Genomic DNA, 18,128 nt, shown 5'->3' with positions numbered 1-18,128 from the left:
GAGTCAAAGTTTTTTTGTAAATAAATCTCTGAAGTGCCATCTCATTGTTTTACCATTTTAGTAATATTCTATTTGTTAGAAGCAAGTCAGCTGGTCTAGCCCACATTCAAGGGGAGAGAATTACACAAGAGCATGAATACCACAGAGGAAAGATCATTGGGGCCATGTTAGAAGCTGCCTACCACAACTGTGGAGAATTTCCCTACTTTTCTGGTGACCATACCCTTTTAAAATCTTGAGTTCCTTATGCAACTACCAGGCAAACTCAGACAAATATGAATTTGGATAGGCTCTCACTCTCAGACTCCTGTTTTGCAGTCTCTTCAGAAAAGGAATCTGGCAGCAATATACAAGATGGATTAAGGGAGGCTTAATGTGGGCTGGGGAAGTAAACCAAGAGACTATCATAATAGTACCGATGAAAAGTAGTAAAAAGTCCAAACCAGGATGGTGGTAGGGAGCATAAAAGGGAGATGCAAAAGAGACAAAAAAAAAAAAAAAAAAAAATGAAGAATCAAAAATACTTGCTTCCAAACTGAATACAGAAAATGGAAAGAAAGGAACAATGATGACTTAGATTCTCAGGTGGCTCCAGGCTTCTGCTGGCGTTTATGAAAAATGGGAAAATTTGGAAAGAAGTGCAGGTTTCGGGGAAAATGGTCAAATTTGATAGGCTAAATTTGAGGGGTTTTTGTTTTTGTTTTGACTCGACTAAGTGGCTTTATTGGGGAAAGCCAGGATTACAACGGACTTAAGAGTTGGCATTGAGGCCCTTCTTCTTGCAAAAGTGGGCACAACACTGACAAAGCAGCAGTTGTACTGCATCTGCCACTTGGCTCCGCCTGTCTGTCTTCTTTTTCTCCTGTTTCACCACCTTGGGAGTCTGCCCTCTTACTTTCCCAGGAGGGGCCAGTGAACCATGGACTTTACCTCCAAGCATACGCCTAGCTACTTCCAGGGTGCTCAGAGCCTCCTCTCCACACTGACTTAGGGTAGCCTCATCCTCTAGCACTGTACCTGCTGGGAGTACAACTTGATCTTCTGGAGCAATGCCCTCCAGCAAGACTACATGAGCCTAGATCTGGGCGACCATGTCCTGGCTGGTCACTTGAAGGGTGTGTAGCTCCTGGGCACGGACAGAGAGCTGCATGTCCGTGACCAAACTGCCACCACCACAGCTGCTACTACGAAGATGGAGTCAAGAAAGAGGTTTGATTTATGAAGAACAGATATAACTTGCCTAGTTTTAGGTCCGTTGGTCTCAGGTACACAAAGACTTAGAAGAGTCCCATGACTTTATAGACACATAACATCTAGACAGCAGGGGAGAGTGACTGAAGCCAAGGACAGAAGTCAGGACAGAAGTTGTAGATTTATTTGCCATCAATATGGAAACTTTGACAGAAGATAGAGTCAGAGGAAGGCTCCAAGTAGGAAGGTAGAAGACAGAAGGGCCTTCCAATAATACTCTACATTTGAAATCTTCCCTGGGAGCTAGGTAGCCTCTGCACTATGGTGGGGTGGAGCTGTGTGCCAGAATGCTTCTCTGTCCAGTCAGACGCTTGCCTAATGAGTGGATTCTGCCTTGACATCAATACCACCAGCGCTGTGATCCCCGCACCTGCCACAGGGAAACAAAAGAAGATGAAGAGGAGTAGACATGCTTTATCTGAAAGAAAAACTATAGTCTGTTCTCCATAGAAAGCTTGAAGTCTTTGCAACAAAAGGAAATAAGAGAATAACCCTTAAAATTAAAAAAACAAACAAACCCAAACAACAAAATGAAGCCAAACAACCAAATAAACAGTCAAGAAACTCCAAAAGTTGTTGTTGTTGTTGTTTTCAAAACTCCTCAAAATTATCAAACAAAAACGGTTATTTAAAGAAGTCTGGGGAGGACACCTGGGTACTAAGTGTTGCTTAACTCCTCCCCTTTTATCCTTTCTCCTCCCCATTTACCCTCCTATCATTATTTTCTCTCCTGTCTCCTCATTCTCCCTATTTTGTCCTCTCTCCCCTGCAGAATGCTCCCACCCTCCAGTCTCTAATTCTAATTTTTTTTAAGTTAAAAAACATGGAAGTTTATTGTAGGACACTTGGACAGTATGGGTAAATGGAATGGAAATGCTGGCAGTCGTTTTGAGAATCATCTATGATGTGAATTCTAAAGTTGCTACAAGCAGGATTTTATTCACCATGATGCTTTCTTTTGTTTCCTCTTTTCATTTTCTTTATTTTCAGTTTCAGTTTCAAGAATGGATTTCTCCATGTCTCAGGGATTTTAAATCTTGAAGAGATGATCTTACCTCATGACAGCCAGTCCAGTGTTTTTGCCACCTGACCAAACCACTTCCAGAAGGACCTTGATAACCAGCTTGGTGGTCAGATTGTCCATTTCAATGACTTTGTCGGTATAGAGTTTCTCCAGAAGTTCACACAATGACTTGGCACCCTGGCCTGTGACATCATTGGCCTTCCAGGTATGATATGTTCCTGTGGGGCCAGGCTCCCAAGGGGCAGGAGTGCGAGGGTGAGGATAGGTTGGGTTATGGAGGGAGGGTGGGGTGGGAAAGAGGCAGCCTCAGAAGCAGGAGCTTAAGCTCAGACTCCATGAGCCTAGGAGGCCCATAGGGAGAGGACTCCTGACTCCTGGCAGCAGGCGTGGAGAAAATTTATTGGTTTTCTCTTTTCTCTCAACTCATCTATAGCAGAGTCCAACAAAAGGCAAACAAAATGTTTTCTCAACAAATATAAATAAAAACAATAATAGAATTTCCATACTGTAGGATGCTATAAAAGAGGAACACTTCATTTCCAGTGTCTCTTAAAAATGAGGACTGTTAGTGTAAGAAATATTCTTTGGAATGCTTTTCTTTTTTTAAATTTAAGTTTATAGAATATGGAAATGACCAAGAGTATTAACATAAAACTTGATTATGGATATTTTGTAGGAAATAATTCAAAATGTCAAAAGAATTTTTAGCATGGAGTTTTTAGCATAGCAAAAATGTGTTACAGAAATGTGTAAAAATGAATCCGTGGATCTATAAATCGTGGTGTACACATACAATGAAATCTTATGCAGCTACTAAAAACACTTCTTTCCAAGTTTTCAATGATATATGGAGGTACCTAAGTAGGAAAAAAAAAACCAGTATATCTTAAAAGCAAGGTAAAAAATTGTGATCAATCTGCATGTATTGATATGGAGCCATTTTCAAGACAGATGACATAGCAAGTAGGATTTTTCATTGTCACAAGCTTTGTTTTACAAAAATACAGTTGACCCTTGAACAGCATAGCCTTGACCCCCACATGGGTCCATTTATGCACATTTTGTCCAAAAACACAGTCCAGTAAATGCATTTTCTTTCTTATGATTTTCTTAATAACATTTTCTTTTCTTTAGCTTATTTTGTTGTCAAAATACAGTGTATAATACATATAATATACAAAAATATGTGTTAATTGACTGTATGTTATCTTTAAGGCTTCTGGTGAACAGTGGGCTATTAAGTAAAGTTTTGGGCAAGTCAAAAGTTATATGCCCCTAACCCCGGGAATATGCAGGGGTTATACATACATATATATATATATATATATATATATATATATATACACATACATATATATATATATATTTGTAGGACACTTGTAGGGCATATATATATATAAATATATATAAATATATATATTTACTTGTCCTTAATGGCTGTAATATCTGACTCTTATTCCCCATCATCCCTGATAGAAGAAGAAATAATTTAGTCATTTCTAAGTAGACTCTGTCAAAGGCAGTGATTTCTCAGTCAAGCAAATCGAGATGTTGGATGCTGGAATTCTACCATAGTGTTGACCCTGCAACACCAGATGCCTTCACTACTGTGCTTGCCACAAGGCACATGCGCATTACTTTATTTTTTAATTTTTTTAAATACTTATTTATTTTTGAGAGAGAGAGCAAGAGAGGCAGAGAGAGGCAGAATGAGAGAGAGAGAATCCCAAGCAGGCTCTACGTTGTCAGCATGGAGCCAGCTGTGGGGTTCAATCTCATAATCACGAGATCATGACCTCAGCCAAAATCAAGAGCCGGATGCTCAACTGACTGAGCCACCCAGGTATCCCTGTGCATTACTTTATATAGTCAGCTCTGTGTCCAAACCTCACTGTGGGTTCAACTGATTGTCAGATAAGTTACATGCTTCTCATGGTTTCAAGGCAATGTTAGAAATGTCATTTGTTGTTTTGTTTTACTTCGCAGCTTCTCTGATATATAATGGAACTTATATAGGGTTGAAACAATTTGATAATGGAACCATAAGTGGCTACAGCATCATCCCTGTTAGGATGACCAGATTGGTCTTCACTTTGAGGTTACTAACAGTGTACCAGCCCCATGGTACCTAATAAGTGATTTTAACAATGCAATTTAATTATTCAACTTGATTATTCAATTTGATTGAAAACGAATGACTTTAGTGGTTAAGTTTCCCTTCCCAATTATGCCAGATTTACCCCTGTGGAATTGAAAATATCTCTCAGAATGATAACATTTGTCAAATGAGACAGTGTATTCATTTAGCAATCACTCAGAGTATCCACCGAGCACCGTGTGCAAGATAATCAAGTAGAAATCGATTGTGTCTTATATTTGCACAGTACTTAGATTTTGTAGAGCATGCCTACATGTCTTTTCTTACTTGATCCTAAAAATAGGTTTGTGAGGTGAACTGGGAAGAGATCCCCATTTCATAGATGAAGAAACAGGGGATCAGAGTTGAACCATTTGCCCTAAATCAAACCAGTAGTATATGGTGATGTTGGGACCAGGACTTAGCTGAGGATATATTGGGTACTGTTTCTAGTATTTCACATTGTCACATTTTCTATTGACTCCATAAAGAGGCTTTTGTAGGGAGGCTGGAGAAAACCTGAGGAATGGGAAGGAGACATGTCTCAAATGGTGAGGATGAGGGAGGGCATCTTTTAGGAGAGGCTAATAGAGCTGAGGGCCCATTCTTTTGCTAACTTCCCAACATTGGCCAGGGCCAGCCCTCCATGAGTGGGTACATTTACAGCTCAGATTCTGTACCTTCTTCTGTCCCCCCATGCCACCTTTTGTGTGTCCCTGGCCAAAAAATACCCTGACCATTAGAAAAAAGTTACAGGTTATGAGATCCCACAAGATCCCGCTTGTCAAGGAACACTATAAACATCTGTGGTGCAACAGCCTTGGAAAGGGAGCTTTCCTTCATTTTCAGAAGAACTCTGTGAACCTCTCTACCTCTGATCTGTAAACACAGCATTCTCTTTAGGGCCAGAGACTTCTTTGGTGTGTGCTGAAAGGACAACAAAGACTGGAAAAACAAGCCCACTGATTCTGAGAAAAACCACAGTCTAAAAGTCACAGCCTCTCTGCTAATATTTTGTATTCTTAATGTTTGTCATGGTACTTGGGAATAATTCACTAAGGTGCCATTAGATTTACATAAAGACAGTAGGCTTTCTGCAATCACAGGTGAGGAGCGGGTGGGAGGTAAGAGGTGATGAGAGCAAGGCTGTCCATGTAACACAGCGGAAGCCTCTAGTTTTCTATAGCAGCTCAACACCCAGTGTCAGCAAAGGAAAAGAACAAAGGGATGAAGACAAAAAACACCATGTCTTTTGCAGGAGAAAAGAGTGAAGGTGGAAATTCTGCTAAATAATTTTAACTACATGAGGCTACCTGTTTAGCGAATCATCAGGTTCTTCCCATGTGTGTCTCTCAGGAAAATGTTTTCACATTGGTGTTTGCTAAACTAAGCACATTGTGATTGTTAAGCTAAAGTTGTGGGTTTAGTTAGTTACTTGTTTGTGTATTCATTTATACTTGGTTTTGTCTTAAAAATGCTTTGAGGTGACAGTGTCCAATAGCTCATTGTGATTTGTGCATTGATCATATTTAGTCAGTTATTAAAAGCACAAGTGATCATTTCAAAGGGTACCTGTATGAATCAAAGAGTACAAATTTATTACCATAACTAGGAAAACATGCCAGAATTTTTTTTTTTTTATCATTAAACTAACAATAGGTCTGCAGCCATTTCAGCGATAGATGATGGTAGGACAATTTTAGATAAAAGTGATCAGCAGCATATATGCCCCAAAGGATCATGAAGGCCCATTGAGGCTAACAAACTCAACTGCCATGCCCCTGGTAGACCCAGAAGTGCATTCCTGTGATCCTCAGTTTCAGAGAAGTTTGGCCCAAACCAATGCTTCTTTTATCAGATAAACTGTAGCATAGAAGTGCTGAGATGTGTCACTAGAGACTGAACAAGATGTTTACACAATTACTGATTATTTCATTCCATCTCATTTTAATCTCAAACCAATTTGGGTTCTCTCCAAGGTTCAAGAACAAAACATTTATTATGGCAGAGTTGCAAAATGGCTAAAAGTGAAATCTCTGTGTTTAGAGAGATGGGTTTGAGGACTACTGCAACCACTTTCTAGCTAGTTCTGTAGCCAGTGCTATGGGTTTGGACAAGTCCCTTAAACTGTCAGTGCCTTAGTTTCCATATTTGAAAATGGGGTAATAATAACACCTACCTCATCATCTTGTTGTATCAAATGAAATAACACTTGTAAAATGCTTAGGCACAATGTGAAAGTTTGTTGATGTTGGCTACTTAGGCCTTTCAGATGCGAAGATATCTTAGTCCATTTGGACTGCTATAACAAAAGGCCATCAACTGAGTGGATTATAAACAACAGAAATTTATTTCTCACAGTTCTGGAGGCTGAGAACTCTTAAGATCACAGTGCCAGCAGATTCGATGTCTGGTGAGAAACTGCTTCCTGATTCATAGGCACTGTGTCCTCACACAGCAGAGGAGTGAGGAATTCTATGAGGTCCCTTTAAAAGGTCACTTATAGGGGTGCCTGGGGGCTCAGTCAGTTGAGTAACTGACTTTGGCTCAGGTCATGATCTCATCATGGTTTGTGAGTTTGAGCTCCACGTCGGGCTCTGTGCTGACAGCTCAGAACCTGGAGCCTGCTTCAGATTCTGTGTCTCCCTCTCTCTCTGCCTCTCCCCGACTCGTACTCTGTCTCAGAAATAAATAAACATTAAAAAAATTAAAAAAAATAAAATAAAAGGTCACTTACGCATTTATGAGGCTTCCATGATCATGACCTAATCACCTCCCAGAGGTCTTACCTCCAAATACTATCACATTAGGGATTAGGATTTAACATATGAACTAGGGGGAGGGAGGGAGATACAAATATTTAGTCTATAGCACAAGATGATTAAATAATCTGCCCTGAAGGAGCTTGTATTAGTCTGGGCTCTCCAGAGAAACGGAACCAATAGCATATGGAGATAAAGATTCTTTTTTTTTTTTTTTACCATCAGACATTTTTTAAAAGCTAAGACACTTTTTCCAGTCTGGGATAAATATCTTTAGTTTCGGTAGCATACATTAAGTGGCACTAATTACAGTGGCAGTAATTATAAGGTGACTAACATGAAACCACAGTATAACTTTGCAACCGCCACATAGACTTGGCCTTCCTGTCTGAGCACATTTTTTTTAAAAACTGGATACTCGCACCAAAACTATGCCAATGAAATCTGTTAAGGAGTAAAACTCCTCTAAGTGGTGACTCACTAGAGTACCTAGATATAAATATAGATTCAGATTTACTGTAAGAAACTGGTATAGATAGAAAGAGATTTACTCTAGATATAGAGAGATTTACTATAAAAAAAAAATCTGAGAAGGAAGCTGAGAAGTTTAAGACCTACAGTCATCAGCAAGCTGGAGACCCAGGAGATACAATGGCATAAGTTCCGATCTGAAGCTGAGGCAAAAGGTAAGAAGACCAAAGGCCCAGCTCGGAGTCAGTCAGGTAGAGAGAAGGGATTCTTTCTTATTCAGCCCTTTATTCTACTCAGGCCTTCAATGAATTGGATTAGGCCCACCTTCCCTGGGGAGGGTGATCTGCTTTACTTTGTCTACAGATTCAAATGTTGATCTCATCCAGAAACACCCTCACGGACATACCCAGGAATAATGTTTAACCCAATATCTGGATATTCTATGGCCCACTCATGTTGACACATAAAATTAACCATTAGAGTTTGCAGTGAGGTACAAAAGACGGATATATAAGTAAGTATTACAAAGAAATAAAGGAAGTGTAGAATTAGAAGAATATACAAAGAGCTGTGAGAGTCCTGACAAGGGAGATTCCCATGAACCTGGGGTGGCTGGGGAAGGTTTCCAGATGTTTGGGTGCTTGGCCTGAGGTTTGCAGTGTGGGGAGGAGTTTTCCACGTGTCTAGGAAAATGGAAGGGGCACAGGACTCTGGGCCATTTCTCACCTACTTAGTCGCTAACACACTAGTCCAAGCAACTTCCATTTCCCCTACACTCTCCTGCTAGCCTTCTACCTGGACTCCTTGCCTTTGCTCTTTGTACCTCGACCATTAATTATCCACACAACAGCCTACGGAGAGGCCTTAAATCCATCAGTCAACTCATGGTACATCCTGCTGTTAATGATCTAGTAATTTTCTATAATACTTGGTAGAAAATTCAAAGCCCTAACACTACAATGCCCCATACGATATGACTCCCCATCACGTCTCCCACCTAATTTCCTGTGACTTCCCTTCTCTGTTTTGGTTTCAGATACAGAGACCTTCCGTGAGTCTGACAACCTGCTTTCACTTCAGGGTATTTGTTTCTACCCAGAACACTTTTCCTACAAATAGTCATATGGCACTCTCTCTTACTGCATTCAGGTTTTCGTCCAGAGTCAGCATTCTTCAATGGCACAACATCCCTGTTGTCAGTTTATCCTGCTTTCTATAGTTTGTATAGTCAGTTTTGTTGTTGTTTTGCACATATCTGGAAACCTTCCTGGACGAGGTGATGCTTGAGTTGTATGTTGAAGGATGAGATAGCAGGTAAGAAAGAGGGAGAAGAGAATCCCAGGCCAAAGGAATAGCATGTGCAAAGGCTCAGCATCGAGAAATAGAATGCCACCTTGGAGAAATGCAGGTGGTTCCATTGGGGTAAAAAGTGCAGCATGGGTGAATGAGAGAAAGGAGCTAGAGGAAGACAGGGCCATCTGTTGACATACTAACAGTGGTGCCTGTAGGCCCACTGCATCTGCCAACACCCCATCCTTCCTCCTTCATTCAGAGGGGCTGGTCTCAGATTTCATGTCTTAGAGCAGTGTTTCTCAACCTTTTTTTCATATTGTCACTCCACCCAAGTAGTCTATTTAAACATTTTTTTTCTGACACCACTCCCTATGAAACTTTAATACCACAGGTACGCTGTGTATGTGTTTATCTACTGTATATGCTTATCTGCACTTTTTATATAAAAATAGGATTTTCTCCTCCTGAAAGCCAGTTTTCACCTCTATTGAGAATGTGTTTTATAATTTTCACTGATGGCATGATTTTGTCTCTGTCTTGTCTCCTCTGTCTCTGTTTCCTTCAGACATACAGTTTCCAGGGAGCATCTAAATACAATAGGATATCACAGATGTGACAATCTTTGAGCCACTGTAGCATAGTAGTAACTAAACTTACATAAAACTGGAGTGATTTTTCTTTTTTTTTTTTTTTTTAATTTTTTTTTTTCAACGTTTATTTATTTTTGGGACAGAGAGAGACAGAGTATGAACAGGGGAGGGGCAGAGAGAGAGGGAGACACAGAATCGGAAACAGGCTCCAGGCTCTGAGCCATCAGCCCAGAGCCTGACGCGGGGCTCAAACTCACGGACTGCGAGATCGTGACCTGGCTGAAGTCGGACGCTTAACCGACTGCGCCACCCAGGCGCCCCTGGAGTGATTTTTCTTTAATACCCTGTTAATTCTGCCCTGTCCCTCATATCTGGACCACCTTATTCTACGTCAATGCTTCTTAGTGGCATTTGAGACTCTGAAACGTTCCAAGGAATGTCACATATCAGATCCTTAGAGTTCTGCCTTCAGTGATAACTGATTTATTCAGATGCTATTTATCCTCAAAGTCACTCCTCTGTCTCCCCACCCCGACCAGGCAAGCGAGCTGAAAACACCTGCAAAGGGCACAGGAGGAAAGCAAAAAGGCCTCTGAGTAACCAGCCTGAATTCTACACTGCAGCAAAGCTTGTGTATTTTTTTTTAAAAAATCAGTTTTTCCAGCTGTTGAATGTAAGTATTGAATCACTAAGTTGTACACTGAAACTAATATTATACTGTATGGTAACTAACTGGAATTTAAATAAAAATGAAAAAGAAAAAAAGGAATAGAACTAAATAAAAGGAAAGATATGCCATGTTTATTTAAAAAATCAGCTTTTGGGGGCACCTGGGTGGCTCAGTCAGCTAAGCATCCCACTTCAGCTCAGGTCATGATCTCGTGGTTCATGAGTTTGAGCCCCACATCGGGCTCTGTGCTGACAGCTCAGAGCCTGGAGCCTGCTTTGGATTCTGTGTCTCCCTCTCTTTCTGCCTCTCCCCTATTTGTGCTCTGTCTCTGTCTCTGTCTCTCTGTCTTAAAAATAAATAACATTAAAATTTTTTTCAAAATCTGCTTTTTTATACAATATCTATTTACATTTAATATACACAATTCTATTAAGATTTGTAAACTCATTTCCAAACTCATGATTGATTTGGGGTAGCAAAATAGAAAAGGGAGAAAAGGGCTGATGATAACAAGTAAAATACAGAAAAGCAGTGCTAATCACGTTTAATAATACGAAAACATGTCAGTCTAGGCCCAGTTAGTACCGGGGCAAGTGGACCCAGGTATGTCACCAGGATTTTACTGGTTATAATGTTGTTCCTAAATGATCATATGACCTTTTGTTTAGGAAAACAGAATATGAATCTTATTTTCCAAAGCTTCCAACTAAGAATAAAGTTCTTTGCTTAAAATAATAAAGCTTCCTCTAACTGGAAAATTTAGCTATCCATAAGGACTTATCTCCATGAGGATCCTGGGCAGTGTCTGGTTTTAATAATTGCAGGAGCTGTCACATGGAAATAAATGCAGGGTGTTCAAAGGTTCCATGAGAGAAAATACAGACTTTGCTCATTTGGAGTAATGATATATGGTATGAGTGAATCTGAAATGAAAAAATTAAAAGGTTATTGTTTTACATGTCCAAAATTTAAAAAATATAATTCCATATCACAAGTAGCTTCAACACTGGTCAGCACATGCTGTGATAAAAGCTTAGCTAATTCCCTTGATGGTGATAATGGAAACTAAATGTGTACAGAGACTTACTTACATCAATATATGTAAACGAGTTACTCAATGATTGAGCAGTGTTGCATAGCTAGCAGAATTGTGTTCAGGTTAATGTTGCCTGCAGAGATAATGAGCCATTAGGATAAATTCTTCACTTCCCCCTAATCTAATACCTGAGCTTCATTGAGAGAAAAATAAAGCAATATCTCAGTTGCAGTAGCAGTAGCAGTATGATGACCCGCGAAAAGGACTTTGGGATCAAGAATCAAACAAGATCGGGGTGCCTGGTGGCTCAGTCAGTTAAACATCTGACGTTGGCTTAGGTCATGATCTCATGGCTTGTGGGTTAGAGCCCCGTGTCAGGCTCTGTGCTGACAGCTCAGAGCCTGGAGTCTGCTTTAGATGCTGTGTCTCCCTCTCTGTCTGCCCCTCCCCTGCTCTCTCTCTTTCTCTCTCTCTCTCTCTCTCTCTCAAAAATAAATCAACATTGGGGCGCCTGGGTGGCGCAGTCGGTTAAGCGTCCGACTTCAGCCAGGTCACGATCTCGCGGTCCATGAGTTCGAGCCCCGCGTCGGGCTCTGGGCTGATGGCTCAGAGCCTGGAGCCTGTTTCCGATTCTGTGTCTCCCTCTCTCTCTGTGCCCCTCCCCCGTTCATGCTCTGTCTCTCTCTGTCCCAAAAATAAATAAACGTTGAAAAAAAAAATTTAAAAAAAAAAAACAAAAATAAATCAACATTAAAAATAAGAAGAATCAAGCGAGATCAATTTGTTGAATATGGCTGGGTGATGTGGATGGGGGTGGGGTACAGACACATTCTGGCCCACAGGTGATCGATTATAACTCTTCCACCTGTATTATCAATAGAAAGATGACAATCAATTTAGTCACAAAGGTGGGCACTTTTCTTTCTTTTTCTTTTCTAACCAGTCACCCAGGTGGTTTCAGTGAACTTTTCTCAGAACTGGCTGAGTCAGGTTTATGAAATTGATTAAATTAGCTGCTCAAAAAGAAACAGACTGAGAGATTTAAAAATAAAATTGACCAAAAGCAAAGCTTAAAAAAAATCTTTCTTAATATAAGGTAGTATGGTAAAAACCCATCAGCATCAAAGTCTCAAGGGAGAGTAATTGTGGGTGAAGAAAAGGGACCAGATCCAAAGGGAAAAGGCATGTGGCACCATTGGTTCTTTTTGCCTGCTGTCGCTCTCTTCTAGCCTGTGCAGCCAGTTGAGGGGTCCTCTGGCCTGCTTTCTAGACACCGGGCTCAGGAGGCTCTGAGGAGCTCCTTTATTTGGAGGAGATTCAAAGAAACTTTAAGGAGAAAGTGGCTGGTGATTTAACATAAAACCTTGACAAGGAGAAGGACTGGGTTATATGCCACAGATGAGTTGTATTAATAAGAGGGAAACTCCCATTAATTAAACAATTTGCCCTGTTTCCTTTATTTCTATTTAACTATGACAACTTTAAAAATAAAAGCCTAGACTTAAAACATTTTTAAATTTTAGAGAGTCACTCTTGTGTAAACAATCCTTGAATTCCAAGCAGTGAATTTTATAAGGTAATTTCAAGGACTAACATTTTGAAAATGCAGAATTAGAGGCCATTATGTTCACCTTTCTTAAAACTCTCTTCTCCCTGGGATAAAGAAATTGTGGTTTATATACACAATGGAATACTACTTGGCAATGAGAAAGAATGAAATATGGCCTTTTGTAGCAACATGGATGGAACTGGAGAGTGTTATGCGGAGTGAAATAAGTCATGTAGAGAAAGAGAGATACCATATGTTTTCACTTTTATGTGGATCCTGAGAAACTTGACAGAAGACCATGGAGGAGGGGAAGGGAATAAAAAAAAAAAGTTAGAGAGGGAGGGAGCCAAACCATAAGAGGCTCTTAAAAACTGAATAAACTGAGTGTTGATGGGGGGTGGGAGGGAGGGGAAAGTGGATGATGGGCATTGAGGAGGGCACCTGTTGGGATGAGCACTGGGTGTTGTATGGAAACCAATTTGACAATAAATTTCATATTAAAAAGACAAAAAACAAAAAAAAAGTCTCTTCTCCCTGATCTACACAGTTTCTGGTTCTTTCCTACCTGCCTGACCACTCCTGTTAGCTATGTCTACTTTTTCCTTGTCAGAACCCACATCAGTGCATTCCCCATGGTTTTAGTCTTGGCACCTCTTTGCCTTCTCCCTCTAAATACTCTGTCTTCGGAGTTTGGTTTACTTCATGAATTCAACTACTACCCATATTCTATAAGAATGCTATATGAAAAGAAAAGAAAAAAAGTTTTCCAAAGAATAGTCCTTACACTAACAGCGCATAGTTATAAGAGAAACTGGAAATGAAATAGCCCTCTTTATGGTATTCTATGATATGAAAATTCTACAGTAGTCTTATTTATATTTTCCCAGAAATCATTTTACTTACCCTTGTTTGACTCTGCTGTGACTGAGTTCAGAGAGAATAAAGAACTCTCTCCATCATGATGGATGACCTGCCAACCTGAGTAAACAAGTTACTCTCAGAGATGTACTATAGCACAACAACATGGCATTGACATTTTGGTCTTAATTTAAGTGAAAATGTGATTTTTAAAACTCAGAATTCATCAAATTTTTTTCATCATTGAAATTAAAGATTTAACGCACTTAAAGTGCTAAAATTGACACAACTTTTACAGAACATGTAAAAATATAAATGTATAAAAATAGTAGAAGCTCAGTGGATAACCTAGAGGTGGGTGGGGCTAGACTCTTCCAATCTGCTTACACAGATGGCCAAGATAGTCATTTGGTGCCTGGGTCTTTGGTAATTCATGGGATGGGATTCTCCTAGATCTTCCCACCTTCTATTCCCTGTGTGATTTCTGTCAAAACTGGACCAGTTTATCTTTCAAGTACCAGGGGCTCTGAATGTGAGCTGAGGAGGGCAAGAATGCCACCTAGCCGGCTGCAGGGATCAGGTTGGAATTCCTGTTCCCATCAGGATCCCAGGGACTCTGAGCTGGGACTTCAGCTCTGGCTCTTGGATCTGCCTCTCACCCACCCCACCCTCCAAGCAGGATCTAACTTGCCTTCATCCACACCCCCAGCAATGGGAGATACTATAGGAATTAGACTGGAGGAGGCAGGCCGGAGGAGGGAAGACAGAAGGGCAAGGGGATGAGAAAGCTAGGGAGGGAGAGCAGAGGAGAAAGGAGAGGAGTTGGAAACACGCTGCTTCCAGATATCTTTTTCAGATTTCAGATGAGCCTGCCTCTTGTTTGATAACTTTGAGGACTTTTTTTTGTTAACAGCCTTTGGGTTTTTTGTCTGATTGGTTTGTTAGTTTGGATTTTTGTGTGTTTGTTGGTTTGTTTTGTTTGATTTTTTTTTTTTTTTAATTTTAAGAGTTGTTTTATTTTATTTTGTTGCCAGGACTTCAGGAAGCGTTCCCAAGGCCCCATCTGATGCAAAGTCCTCCCCTGTGCTTCACCACTGCTTGTCTTTACCCTGATCCCAGCACAATGGCTCTGCTTGTTGTCTGGTTTGCCACGTCTGTTGTTAATTTAAACCACCAGGAGGTCAGGGACGGCTCTATTTTGTTTGAATGGCATGCGTTCACCGGAAAATAATCTTCTCTCCAATGTAGAATCCTGAGCATGAGAATTCTCAAGACACACTAGGTCAAGAGTGAGAGGAAAGTACAAAATATATGTTCACTGTCTTATATGGCGTTTCTTCTTGTGAACATATGGGTATAATCGTGGCTCAATAAAAGATGTGCTCCAATTATCTCTCTTTGGTCCTCCCTTTGAAATACTCCCTAATTGGTAACACATTTGCTTAGCCACTCTACTAGGTAGTTACTACTTAAAAACTGGAGAATTTTTAAGAGTTTAGCAGAACATCTGGGAGCTGTGAAAACTGATTTTGGCTGAACTTCTCTTTGTTTTTTTCCAGTGTTTGGTTTTTTTTTTTTTTTTTTCTATACAATTACACTTGCATCCAACTTCTGTCAAACCTGATTGTTCGGGAATTTTACCCGTAGTACTCTTATTCCTCACAGAACCCTAGAAACCTGAGCATTGATCTTTCCTCCTTGTCTCCAGCCCATATCTGAGTCTGGCATTTATTATTTTCTTCAGCTGTAACATTTTAATCCATTCATAACTTTGCTTATATCTCTGACTTGGAGATCTTGGGCCACCTTGTAATTTATTCTTTTATGCACTCGTTCATTCACGTGTTCAACAAATATTTACTGAGTTGCCTTGGCACACCACTAGAGATAAAAGATGAATCAATGGTTCCTGCCCTCAAAAACTTTACTATGGGGAAATAGTCAAACAATCCATTAAAATACAACAACATAAATGCTATTTATTCATTCAGGTAGTCTCTGGGTTCCTACTCTGTCCCAGGACTGTGCAAGGCAGATGTTACAAATAGATTGCCATATAGGAGGAATACCTAATGGGGGAAGGGGAAGTCTACCAGAAGAGATGATCCCAAGTTTGGTCCCAAATGATGAAGAGGCTCTAACCAGGGAAGTTGGAGGCAGAGAAACAGGGAGGGATTATTATGTTCACAGCAGAGGGAGCAGCATCTAAAAAGTTTTAGAAGGAAGAAAGATGTGCCAAGGGCATTGCAAGCTCTTGGCTATGGCCAGGAACTGTGTCATAGTAGCATTTATCAAATATATGCTGAATGAAAGAGTAGAGAGAAATAATGCTGTAGAAGCAAGGAGGGATGAAGTTTTTTTAATGTTTATTTATAAATTTATTTTGAGAGAGGGAGAGAGAGAATCGCAAGCAGGCTTTACACTTAACACAGAGCCCAATATGGGGCTTGATCTTATGACTGTGAAATTAAGAGTTTGATGCTCAACCTAGAGCCACCCACGTGCCCCTTAAGAAGCCTTTTAAGTTATACGAAGGAGTTTGGACTTCACCTTGACAATTATGGGAGACCATTGAAAAGAATGTTAGGATGATGGGGCTGAGAGTAGGGGTACAGAATAGATATGATCAGACCTGTATTTTAAATTTCTCACTTTGGTCTTATCATCAAGATTGACACAGGCAAGAGTGAGGGCAGGGAGCCCAGGAATGAAGCTGTTGCTATAATATAGATCTTAGTAACCCCAGAATGTGGTCCTGGACCAACAGCATCGTCTACATAACCCAGGAGCTTGTTATAAGTGCAGAATCTTGGGGCACACCAAGATTGAGTCAGAGACTGCATTTCATTATAATAAGTTCACTCAGTGATTCCAATACGTATTAAAGTTTGAGATGCACTTATCTAAACTTAATTATGTTAGTGGTAGCAGGGTTAAGAAGAATGGGAAGATTTGAGAGGTATTTCACTGGAACAACCAACCAGATTTGGTGAGCTAATGGATGAGAGGGAAGGATAATAAACAGATGTAGTATCTCTAAGTGAAGAAAAAGGGTTGGAGAGAGAGCTGATACTGCTCTCTTGGGCCTGTACTTTAAAAAAATTGATTTGAAATCTATTCATAGAAGTAATAAAATTGTTATATAGCTAATCTCTGCTCTGAAAACCACAGCCAGGGGAACGCTTAGAATTATAACATAGAAAATATTATGGAATCAAAGATATCTGCTCAGTAGGGTAGCACTTTTTTGATTACATTATACCTCAAAACTTCTCTCTTTATGGCAACATATCAGAGACTGAAATAACACTCTTAGTTTAGGTTAGCATGTGTCTAGCAGACCAGAAAGGGACAAAGGAAAGGAGCTTGCTCAAAAGAGAGAAACAGAGAGACAGAGACAGAAAGACCGAAGAATTTTTCAAGTCACAGCTCCAGCCTGTTGTAGAGCCTGTTGGAGAAAAGTGAACTTCTTTATACATAAAGATCACAAAAATTCTAAACCTAAGTAAATTTGCCTTGAAAATTTAAGGGAATTGATAAAATACCTAATGATTTTGAATGCTAACTATGTACCAATCACTGCCTATTCACTGTTAGTATTTAATGTCACTTGTTTTTGACAACCCTGTAAGGTAAGTGTCTCCCTCCTCTTCTTTCAGTTAAGGAGATTGAGTATCATCAATGTGAAAGTGTTTGCTGGAGGCAGATCAGCCAGCTGCAACTTCCACCCAGGATTTCAACCCTGTATGTCCAAGCTTTTCCTACCATTCTGTGCTGTCTTTTAAAATAGACAACTCTTGGGGCGCCTGGGTGGCGCAGTCGGTTAAGCGTCCGACTTCAGCCAGGTCACGATCTCACGGTCCGTGAGTTCGAGCCCCGCGTCGGGCTCTGGGCTGATGGCTCATGATGGCTCAGAGCCCGGAGCCTGTTTCCGATTCTGTGTCTCCCTCTCTCTCTCTCTGCCCCTCCCCCGTTCATGCTTTGTCTCTCTCTGTCCCAAAAATAAATAAACGTTAAAATAGACAACTCTTTACATCTGACAATCCTTTAAAGGAACCAACATCCAGCACATGTGACATGGGACATAAAACACCTTGCATGGAATACATAACCAGTTCAAGAAGAGGAGAGCATACAGACCAGACAAGGTCAGAAACATTCCCCTTAGCCACACAGCTAAGAATCCATCAGTTCCCTAAAGTGAAGATTAGAAAGGTTAACACCAGACCCATAATGCATATTGTTTGTATTTATATTACATTCATATATATTATTGTATTTTATTAGTTACATTCCACATGTTGCTACATTCATTCTTGTACATTCAGTTCTCAACATTTTGTTGTCTTTGTATTGTCGATGGAATATAAGGTCTTTAATTTCATTAAGCAAGGTGAAGATAAATGACAATTAGGGCCAGGAATTTGGAACCAAGCAAAAGCAGAAACATGCCTTAGGAAGGCTATTTCTTGTCTGTGCTGGAAGTT

At 40.2% G+C, this 18,128-nt stretch overlaps 1 long non-coding RNA gene and 1 pseudogene across 3 annotated transcripts in view; one reads left to right on the top strand and one right to left on the bottom strand.

Annotated features, from left to right (window-relative positions):
- LOC123606756 overlaps window positions 1-15,032 on the top strand; it is a 92,095-nt gene extending 77,063 nt beyond the window's left edge. For all 3 annotated transcript variants that reach the window (XR_006716487.1, XR_006716488.1, XR_006716486.1), the window contains 4 exons: window positions 2,242-2,480; window positions 8,682-8,726; window positions 10,068-10,201; window positions 14,676-15,032. This is a non-coding gene — a long non-coding RNA (uncharacterized LOC123606756). The remainder of the gene's footprint in view (window positions 1-2,241; window positions 2,481-8,681; window positions 8,727-10,067; window positions 10,202-14,675) is intronic.
- On the bottom strand, window positions 707-1,150 carry LOC123606754 (annotated as a pseudogene).
- Window positions 15,033-18,128: the final 3,096 nt, after the last annotated feature.

This window comes from Leopardus geoffroyi, chromosome A2 (assembly GCF_018350155.1).
Source record: "Leopardus geoffroyi isolate Oge1 chromosome A2, O.geoffroyi_Oge1_pat1.0, whole genome shotgun sequence".
In the NCBI taxonomy this organism is placed as follows: Eukaryota; Metazoa; Chordata; class Mammalia; order Carnivora; family Felidae; genus Leopardus; species Leopardus geoffroyi.
This window is presented reverse-complemented; position numbering and strand designations above follow the sequence as displayed.